The following is an 11,507-nucleotide window of genomic DNA, read 5'->3' on the forward strand; positions in this document are numbered from 1 at the left end:
AATCTGAAAATAATTTGAAACTTCCACGATTACTTTAATAATTCTCGTTACTTTGTAATTCTCGCATGCAAGAATTCACCTTTAAGCACGGTACGTAAGAAGGAAAATTATCCCATTTCCTCTACCTGTCCTTTCTCATCGATGCTGATCGTCGATCGTTCACTCTCAACCTCCCAACTCGTGTTTTATTTCCTGCTCGCGCCAAATTCCCTAAATCACAAATGTAGAAATTCCTATCAACAGCAAAAACAATTCTCCAAATTTTGTAGATTTTTCTAGTTGCCAATCCCCGTCAAATAGCAGTTCGAAAACGATTCTCTCGTTGTTGCGTTCACTCGCCAACAATATCAACAATTTTGCTTGACGAAATTGCAATTGCATTGAAAAACGAACAAAGATGTGGAAAAAAGGGCAAGAGAAGAAAGTAAAGGAGGATCGTCGTTGCATATTTAATAGAGTGGATTTACGTCGGGGTTTTAATGTCGCGCGAATAGCCTAGTTTTACGCAAGGGAGAGCGTTTTCACGCGTGCAGACGACATGGAAAATAGGTCGAGCGTGATTTACACTACATACGTGGTTTCCGTAAATGAATATTAATGCGTCTCGCATCGGGTTTCGCTTTTGCACCTTCGTTTCGGCGCCGTTTATATTCGACCGTGCGGAAACGCGACATCTTCTGTTGCGTACCGTACGATGCTTTGATAGAGGCCACAGGGAAGCAGAGGGACCGTGCAAATCGGAGGGAAGGAATTCCACGTTTGGCAAATACCTCGTTGATTACACGTATCGAACAGTCATGAATTATGCATCGAGCTGGCTGCGGTTTCCATCGTGTTCGCTGCGTCACCTGCTGCTAATTATTTCCATTGTTTCGATGAAATCGAAGGTGGCTCGATTGCAATTCCAAAGGTCCATCGGTGGTCTTCCAAGTGTCATTATTGCAAACTATAGCGTAGAACAATTTGATAATTGTGATTCGATGGAAAATATTGGATAGTTATTACATGTATTTGTATCGAAGCTGAAAAATCTCTCGTTCGTTACGTTTCCTCGTAATTCTCCTTGCTCTCTGGGCGAAATCGAAAGTGGCTTGCAATTCCGACAGTTTATCGGTGGTCCTGCAGGTGTCATTATTACGAAGTTTTGTAGCGCTATATACTATAGCATAGAATAATTTGATAGTTATAAAGCCAGTGGAAAATCCTAGACAGTGGAAAATATATCGTACACTGCGAGAGTCGTACGAAATACCACGACCATAAATGTGAAGAGTTGAGAAATCGTCTTTTATACGTTAAATTTGACAAATTAAAGTTACAGTATCCTGCTGAACTAATAGTTTTTCCACATAAATAGGTTGATACATTTCCACCGAAATGGTACCATTAATTTATTAAAAAACATATGATTCGTTTAAAAAATGAAATTGGCCTTAAAATCTCCTCCACTTAACGCAAAAAAAAGAAAGAAATAATTTGCGTCGTATGACGTGCCGCTTGGAGCCAACAAATTTCTTTCGATGACTTTAGTCCCTCGTGAGATACTCCATCGTTTAGGCGAAACACTCCGTAGACGAAGATTGGGATAAAAAAGGTACCTAATCTATTCCATTGTAAAGCTTAAAACGAGTACCCAGTTTCTCTTAATTTCTCCCGTCTTTCTCTCGACTCGTTTCACCATTACACCGTACGAATCTACCCCTCGAAATTATCCCTTCTTCTCAATTGCCAACGTCATTAGCAAGTCGTCACAGCATAAACGGTCGACTATACCTAACGTATACACACGTTCATTCGCCTATTTTATCCACATCAGGCAGCGGTAACGACTGTTGAAGCTGTTCTCTCATCTACGACTGAATGCACGTAAACTATTCCGCTCTACCTCTCTCGCTCTTATTGTCCATCTCACGCACTCTCTGGCAACGCTTATCTGTAGCTCCCCGAAGCCAGTCGGATGTCATCCTGTCGAGGAATCCATCATCTGGGAAGCCAGCTCATCTAGTCAAGCTAAATTGACTACGTGCACGAAATATCCTATCTGGCTGTTACCGAATGGTAGTGGGTTGCACGTGGACGAAAAGCGGCAAGATTAACGCATCTCGGGGCGAAACGAGCGGAAACGATGGTTCTCCCCATCGGTTTCCGGGGAAATACGTCCGGAATGTCGGCGCCCGTGTAACAGCCCGCGAAATAACGAGACGGAAAATTGAATCGCCTGCCCTGCTGCAACTGGCTTCTCCGGCGAAACATTGTCAATTAGTCCGGTTAAGAATTTGATCTCTTTTGCCGTGCACTGGTTCGCACGATGGCTAACACAATTTACGATAAACGCAAAATTAACCGAGAGTTAGACACTTGCCGGAGTTAGAGCGTTAGAATATTCTACAATCCGGGCAAGGATCTTGTATCGTTTACGGTGATCGATATCTCGTTGCGAATGAAACGAATTTTTAATGAGATTATCGATACAGCGTGATATCAACTGCAACGAGAAGCATCGCACTCGATAGGGCTTGGTTATACTAAAACAAGTCTCTGTTGGTGAAAGTCTTTATGGAATACGGTGTACATTTAGTGATACATTGAAGTATTCTATGAAGTGGACATTTTTGTGATTCCAGATAATTATTGAGAGAAGAGGAATGTCGGTGTCGAAAGTTTCCGAGTGAAAGAGGAATAAACGTCTTTTTACATATGAAATAATACTTATCGGTATTTATGATATCTCGTTTCAATCTCGTCTTAACATTTCCCTTGAAACATTCCAAACAGTGTTTTCTCTCTATCGAAACGAGAGTGTTGTATATTAAGAGATATAAGAATTAAAAAATCGTAGCAGCATTTTAATAATCATCGATCGATCGTTTAAATCGCCCTTCTCGTTATCGTATTTCGTTCTATTTAACGCGCCCAATTAAATATTCTATTTAAGACGGACAAATGGTTCTGTTGGGTGATGGAAATGGTTAACAAAAGCTGTTCGCAATGATTCGCAAGATAAACTAGATGCTCGTAAACCACACGTCCACGATAAATTACCTAATGGTTTTATTTGCCCGGATATTATAATGGCTGTTGAATGTTGGGGCAAGTTTGATGGAAATGCAGTAGAACCTGTGGTTGTCCATGGGAAGACCAACAATGGCCGTCACCGTGCATTATGTCGAAGCTTAAAGTGTGCACGCCTCGTTGTGTTCTTGTTCGTACTTGTCCACTAATAATTTAATCGCACGGCCAAAGGAAACTCTGAACTTGCCCGTCGTTCAAACATGCTAAATGAAATGCATTGTACTTGTGTACTGGTTTGACGAGTTTAAAATTAATTCCACGGTGACGTGGCGGAGTTGAGAAACGAGGACTGGGTTACGAAGGGAAACGTGCTGCTGGGGGTCCATTAATACGTTTAATATGGAAAGACAAATATGTATCGTTTAGCTATACTTACACGCGTTTATAGGGACGATGGGATTCGTACGATATTTATGGAAAAATCAAATAAATCGGAAATGTCTAATGACACGCGGTGGAAATTACCAGGTGGAGATTTTTATGTGATTTCATTTCAACTTTTAATTCCATTTAAAACTTATAAGAAATCTCCGTTACGTAATCACGCGATAGAAATCTGAACAATCACGTGCGAATGAAACGAGATGAAATCTTTTAATCGATGTTAGTATTCGTAGGAATCGTGGATTATATTTTGAGAAGTAAACGATACATGTGAAATATTCTATAATGATAAATGGCAAGATTAATTAATGGCTTGTCGATTTTCTTAGTAATCAAATTAATTGTAGGATTTATAGAAATTTTGGATTATATTCCGAAAGGTAAATGTTCGGTATGAAATTATTTTGTAAACGTGGAAAATGGTGTCGTATTACGTAATTCTCTTATAGTTAGCCTTTTAGGCTAAAGTAAAACTGTAACGTTCTAGTTTGTTGGAAATAATTTTCAGTTCGATTGTTTTCTATTATTTTATTCTTGGCTTTAACGACACGAAAGGAAAGTAGAGCCCGCTGAAATGCTAAAGTGTTCACGAATGTTCGTAAAAGACCTTTAAAATCGACGATCGAGCAAACGAGCCACCTGCTGAGCTCTCATTGAATATATCGAGCTAGTGGATACCATTTTGAGCAATAGCAGCATTTTGTCATTACACGATTAGGGATTCTCTTTACTGCTATCGTCTTCCTGCAATGATGTAGAATGTAGATGAACGATGATAATTTACGGTGCTTGTGGCTACGTGTATTCTATTCAAATATATCAATGCCATTTTTAATTTATTTTATTTAAGTATCGTATATTTAATTTATGCACTCTATTCTTTTACAAGTTTCAGGTTAGCGTTCGCTACTCGATCAACGTATAATTAAATTTGTCGAATTTATTTTGTTAATCCGAGCAAACGAGATTAATTTCCAACTTTCAGGCTGCACATTCTTTCGCCGAATAAGATATTCTAATAATGTTTGTACAATATCGTGAAATATTTTTACCTTAAATACTGCAAACGAATATATGGGAAAAATATATCATGGGGAATCTCATGCATGTCAAATTGCGTGCGTTTATTTTTCATTCGCAGTGTTCCCTCGACTCATACATAAATTCATTAATAGCCATGGCTTCGATTATCGAACAGTGATCGGGTAACTTTGTTAATCAACAGCGAATTGCAATTATCTTGCGGAAGGCTCTCAATGTCATGGTATTGCAAACTGTGTTATGGCAAATTATTGAATCATCGGGCTGCAGCTTGCAATTGATAATCTTGTCCTAGATATTTAGCATTCGGTTTAGCATTCGAGAAATCTGATAATCTGATTAGCAAAGTCATATTTAATTCCACGAATTTCAACCACCGTATCGTGTTGATCGATAAAGCTTCATTAGTAAATCGTGATGAATTTTCGATACAGAATGTTGACGAATGAAACTTTTATAAAATTGGTTTATTTATTTTTGTTAATAGAACGGATATAGATACAGATAGATACATATATGTAACGTAAGAAATAATAAAAATAGAGAAGACGAGAAGAAAAGTAAAAGGAAAAGAGCAACAATAGCTACACAATATAAAGTAGAAAATTAAATACAAACGGAGTTACAAAATTTCTTTAATTAGAACGTAATATAAACAAGTGTGTAAATCTTCATGCAAAGATTTCTTCAAACAATAAATAGAGCTATAGAAAAGATCGATCTTATCTCTGCAGATATATCGATTAATATTAATATTCGATAGATTGGATCGCTTGAATCATATTTTACAATAGCATAGTGAAATGTGATATTTAAAAAGGACAATGTAATAGGAAAAAATAGTTCACGAGTAAAGTATCGAAGTGAAATAGATATTGTCTTCAATAAATCTCGGTGTGAATAATTTTCGATTATTTCGATCTTAGTTACAAATAAAATTTCTCCTCGAATAAATTAATTATTTCTATACGATCAGTGGACCATTTGATTATTTCATGTTCAGGATGTAAAATAATTTATTTTACACAAAAATTGGTCGTTTCTTTACAGTCGAATTTGTAGCTTGGCATTTAACGTCATCGATTTGTTTCGATGGAAACTAGATTTATAGAAACAGGTTTCTATTCGTCTTTTACAACTTATTTTTCATATTTTTCAGTCGTTGGACAGTTAATGGCAATTTCATGCGTACTTTAAATGTAATTTAGGTGTAATCGGGCCGGGCAGATTGTTTATAAAACGAGTTAGTGCGAGATTTTTCTTTTGGATGGCTACTCGCCTCGTTTCGATGAAATTCAATTTTAAGGAAGTTGCCAGGGATAGAATCACTATACTCGAGGATAAAATTTCAAGATCTCGTGTTGCAGGATTTCTCTCTCTTCTTTTAATGGTTATTTAATCCCTGAATATAAAACCAAATAAATAATTTGTTCATCAAAGGAGATAAAAGATTTAATTGGAAAGGAATATTAAATTCCTTATTAGAAATTCCTTATTGCAGACTTATTTTAATAATTTCGTGTTTATTATGTATTACATTTTATCTTGCTGAAACTTAATTACAGTAGGAGTTTTTCTTAATTAATTTCAACGAGTTTAAAGATTTTGTAAACCTCACATCTGCTGAAGATCTCCGTCAATACGATTTTACTCGTACGCTACGGTGAAAAGTCGAAGAAAATGATTGAAATATTTCATAAAATAATCATAGTCAAAATCGACCAACGCCAACCATATCAGGTCCGGTCAAATGACCGGTCTGATGAAAATTTAATTTAAAGTTGTACGTTCGTCGTTATTTCTTTTTTTCGTCTAACTTTACGAACATTTTTATATTATCTGATCCAATTAATTCTTCAATTTTTGTTAATATAATAATTTACATAACGTTAGACGAACAAAAGAAGCAACAGTGAATGCAAAATTTCAAATTAAACTTTGAAATCGTTCATTCGACCGAGCCTGGTAAGGTTAGTGCTAACACACTTTCAGAGAAATCATACATCGACAATTTTATCGTACGCCGTCCAACAAAATTGCTGTGAACGCAAGCAATTCTGTCGGAATTTATATTAGATGGAGAAACATTCGAGTAATTTCAAGTAATTCGGTGAAAAACCGCGAGCTAATTAACCCATCGGAAGGACATACCACTCGTTAACATGCTAATGAGAAATTCACTGTTGCCGTAACGTAATCGAAGCACGATAATTATCAGTTCACTTTTCCTTTTGTCGGCGCCCTTTTACCACGTAATTTCATCGTATCTTTTTCGTTCGTCGAATCGTCGAAGCAAGCACTGAAATTACGTGCAGCGTGTCGATCATCGAGAAAATTAACCGGAACGAAGGACGCTGGCCGGAAGGACCGGTGTCCTCCTGCCTTCAAACTTAATTATCGTCTGGCAATTAACAGGCGGTCTCTCCTCTTGAATTAGACAGTTTACGAACTGCAGGAAAGTTGGAGCACCGTCATGCCATAATGCAATTGGTCCGACTTGTGTGCTCACCTATGCGCATACGTCGTTGATTGCGTATCCATCCTGCAAATACCCGGACGCCTTTCCAACATTCTCGATCAAGCAGGTCCAACCGGAAATTGGTAAAAGCACCCAGTCATCGAGTTATCGATAAGTTAATTGTACAAAGTGTCCAATGTCCATCTACGATGGTTATTTTCAGAGTATGATTAGAGGGCGAAAGAGCTTCGCTTGTTGGCTGATGTCTCTCGTAACGAGAATTTCAGCACAGACCAAAGTATAGCGATTACGAAAAGTATTTGTACGTATCGTATTGATTGGCATTGATAGTGGCATAACTGGAAAAATTTCAAATTTATTTTTACCGAATGGAAGATCTATTTTTTTTTTGGAGAAAATCTTCATAGGCGCCCCGCCCCTTCCGGGGAGAGGGCGCCGGGTAGTGCCGGATTCGTACCAGCTAAAACCTCCACGGAGATCGTCCTGACGATTGGTAGGAGAGCCCCGGGACCATCTTGAATGGAAGGTCTATTGATAGAAGTCTATTTGTAGAAATTGTATCAGTTTTGCGTGTGAGCGAAAAAATTACTTGCTATTTATGCTGCTATCAGCCTGACCTTTTAGTTTCACGATATTGGCTCATGTTCGGTTGTCTTGTCACACTAGTGGAAGCTTGTATTGCTTCCGGAATAGTGGCATGTCTTGTGTCAAGTGAGCCTTGTGATGTCGTTGAAGCGACTCACGAAGATTTCTTTGCAAATTTTAGAAGACCTCTCATCTTCGAAATTTATATCTTTTTTAACGTTTTTGTAATCATATTGTGTATAATATATGATACAAGTGCTGTTAAAAATATATTGTGGTTATTGTACTGTATGTATGTAGCAGTGGTTAATTATTAATATTAACAGTTTTTATTAAACTCCAGTAGAACGAGGTTTTGCATTGTATACATAGCAAGTCCATTTGAAGAATTTTTATAAAACTCTTGACAACAAAAAGGATAATTTTGGTAGATATTAATAAAATCGTTCTGTATCCTTAGGAAGCTCTTTCGAATTGCATTTACTAATTGATATTTACTCATAAATAGTAAATTAGTGAGAGAATTCGTTAACAGGTACTTGTTAAATTTTACGAATAATGTTGGCTCGATTATTCGTAGATACAAGAGGTAGCAAATGAACGAAAAGAAAGAACCTGCAAAAATTTTCATTTGAGAAATGGGATTTCTGTCCACTCCTACGTAATATCATCGATGCAACGGGTGAATTTCGCGTTGGCTCATTAATCTCAATCGCATTAGTGAAAATTTTAATGCGATAAGTAGCAGACGAATCGTGCACACATATTACAAACATAACACAAACTCGATTATTTTCAACATATTGCAACATAATCCGCTGAAAAATGTGCACCCATACCTGCATCTACTCCTACGTACTGTCATCGATGTAAACAGCGAATCTCCCGTTGTCTCGTTAATTCCAGCCGCGTTAGTCGAAATTTTAATCTATAAAATAGCAGAAGAGTCGCGTATATAACTAAGAAATGTACGGAATCAAGCAGAAAGTTTCCTAAATCAGCTGAAGAATTTACAACCGTGTCCCTATCTGCTCGCATGTAACGCCATCGTTGCAATTACTAAATTTCTCGTTGACTTGGGATTCCGGTCGCGTTAGGAAGAGTAGAGCCGCCCCTCTCAAGCTGACAAGAGTTGCTACGTATCGGGGTCGTAGGTGGCACACCAGAGGGGTAAGATGGCAGGCAGAAAGGGAGAAACGGAGTTATTTAAAACCTGGTTCCCTCGATCGTTTCTCTTTGCTTCACTGGAACGTGCGAGGCGTACCGCGAAGCGCGCACACGCGTCGATATCGTCGCGTGGCCGGACTTCTTCTTCTTCTTGCACAGCCACGTTTTGTAGGCTTTTGCGGCCGGTCGCGCGAGGGCTTCGCCTTTATTGGATGAGCCCGTACGAGCGCGGCTAATTATGAGATCCCCTTAAGGCCGCCACCTCGGCGAACCGCGCGCGCGGTCTCGCGCCGCCTCGACCAAAATAAACGCGCACGGCGGCCGGCTGAATTCTAATTAACTGCAATTTACTCGCCGCCGTTTCTATTTTCACGTGGTCGCGCGCGCTCCGCCCTCCTTGATCATCCTCCCCTTTTTTACTCTTCTGTTTTTGCATTTTCTGCCGTGCGCCGCTTTCTCACACTGGTTATTCCGCGACGTCTACCGCGATAACGAGGGGAAAATGTTGATCATGGGTGGATTGGCGTGAAGCATAATTGGACCACGTTATGCAAAATCCTAGCGGCGTTCGATGATCCGAAATCGAGTAAATTTAGTTGGAAGATTTGAAGTCGAGGGTAAAAGTAGCTTCGCTTCTATTGGCCAGGGCAAAGTTCGCTATATTGGAGCACTTGAGAAAGTACCTGCATAAATCGGAAACGTGCTGGTAGAAAGTTGAGCTGGGAAGTTTGAAAACAATTTTGAGCATTTTAATTGAAAGACAAATCCAATAGAATAGAAATGAAACGTTGCGCGAGGCTGGTTACAAAAATATATCTTCTAAATAGCGCCAATGATTAATCCTAAATTGGATCGTGTCCATTTCTCTTTATCTTGGGTAAGAAATTTTATTTAAATATTCACTTATGTTTTATAGAAAATACTTTTTTTTATTCTACGTAGAATAAGAAAGAATACGTTGGAAAAAATAATCAGTAGCTGCCAGATAGGCAAATAGGTGGGTAGTTAGCGCAGCTCAAATGGATCAATTTCTTGCGAGAAACACAATGAACCTAGTTTTCTCCCGCAACTTATTCCGAAAATGTGGACAACGGACAGAACAAAGGCAATTTTCATTCTCCGATTCGTTTGAAGAATCCCTATACCATAAACTATCTTTTTTTTTACGAGATGTAGAAGCTTTGAGCAGAAGGCAAATTTCTCTTTTTCCTGGATTCCAGTTCAGCCATAACCATGAACATTTTTGTTCTTAACGTCGATTCCACGGTTTAGCATAGCTTTTGTTACGTTATCTCCCCTAGCTATTTCATTTAAATCTGCGACACCATTTTTATGCGCCGTTATGACCCCTTTCATATTCTTCTCGTCCCATTTCCCATATTTTCCACGCTATGACACCTTTATCCTCGAGAAAAGAAAAAGTTCGATAATTTCGACCGATGTAGCTGAACTTATTAAGAATCAACCAATGCTTTGTCACAGTGTGTTACGCACGATGATTAAATCGTGATGAAAATTTCAAAATTTCGTTTGTCGTAAATTTTTCAATTTTGCATCCGATACAGATTTGCCATTTGGCCATAATATCGATAAAATCGTAAAAGTATCCGTAACGTTATGGTATCTTCCACGAGTAGGTTCCTCTACATTTATCATTCCGAGAGGATTGGAGAAGTCATTCTCTTCGGCCATAAGGAGTTATGATTCTTCCTTTTCCATCGTTATTGATCTTATTTGTAGTCAAGCGATTTGCAAGTTTTCTGCGAAATAACTATAATAAAAGAATAATCTTATAACGTAAGAGCTGTTCTATGTGAGTTTACAATTCATTGTTAATTAAAGATTACAACATTATGGGATCCGTACTGTATTTAACTAAATTTTTGTTATTTCCAGGGTTGCTAGGTTTCTGCATAATATGACTCGCAAATGACTATCAAATGACTAGGAATGTCGCAAAGTAGATTTATTGGGAAAATTAAATTCTGATTAAAATTGAATTTTAGCACATTAGAAAAGGAAGAACGAACGTACGATGAATGCAACTGTAGAAAGAATTAATAAAACATGATGTGTTTTTATCTTGTTTTGTTCCAATACAGAGTGAGGAGTCTTTATTTTTTAAACAGTGCGTTAAAATATTTCATGGAAGTTTGATGATCTTCAGAAATATAGATGAAATAATAATTTGGCTATAATTTACGTTTCAAACGATAATCAGGCGATTATCTCTATTATCGTTTTATCATCGTAGCGATTTATTTCAGATTTTTAAAATGATACCGTTAATTATCAAAATTGATTTATTTAGGAAGAATGATGTTTATTTGGTGACTAAAATTTCGGCCTCTCTGATACGGCGTTAATTAATGGCGATGTAATAAACGAGTAATTATGAAACGATCAAAGATAGACTAATTAAAATATACGAAGTTAAGCAAATGTTAACAAATTAGAAATCCATCGACTCGCTAATGAATATTAATAGAGAAATCCACATAAATAACTTAGAATGAAACACGCGCCTATAATCTACTATGCGAACCATTCTTCTTTATTTACAAATAAAATAAAATATCCTACAATCATATTTTAATATATCCTCAATTTAATCTCACAATTTATTGATTCCATAAAAACATAGCAATCATTACTTCCAATAATTTACTATCAACTCACATTGCTACTATATTATCATTAGACTGCGGACTGTTTATGTATCTACGAGAAATTTAAATATGAAAAATATAAAATATAATACAAATATAAAAGCACGAAA

At 37.4% G+C, this 11,507-nt stretch overlaps 1 long non-coding RNA gene across 1 annotated transcript; it reads right to left on the reverse strand.

Annotated features, from left to right (window-relative positions):
* Window positions 1-6,467: 6,467 nt before the first annotated feature.
* LOC122575879 lies at window positions 6,468-8,980 on the reverse strand. Its single transcript, XR_006319580.1, has 4 exons — window positions 8,401-8,980; window positions 7,594-7,819; window positions 7,434-7,504; window positions 6,468-7,314 (listed from the first exon to the last, which is right to left on the reverse strand). It is a non-coding gene; the product is annotated as an uncharacterized LOC122575879 (long non-coding RNA).
* Window positions 8,981-11,507: the final 2,527 nt, after the last annotated feature.

Source organism: Bombus pyrosoma, linkage group LG15 (genome assembly GCF_014825855.1).
Source record: "Bombus pyrosoma isolate SC7728 linkage group LG15, ASM1482585v1, whole genome shotgun sequence".
Lineage (NCBI taxonomy): Eukaryota > Metazoa > Arthropoda > Insecta > Hymenoptera > Apidae > Bombus > Bombus pyrosoma.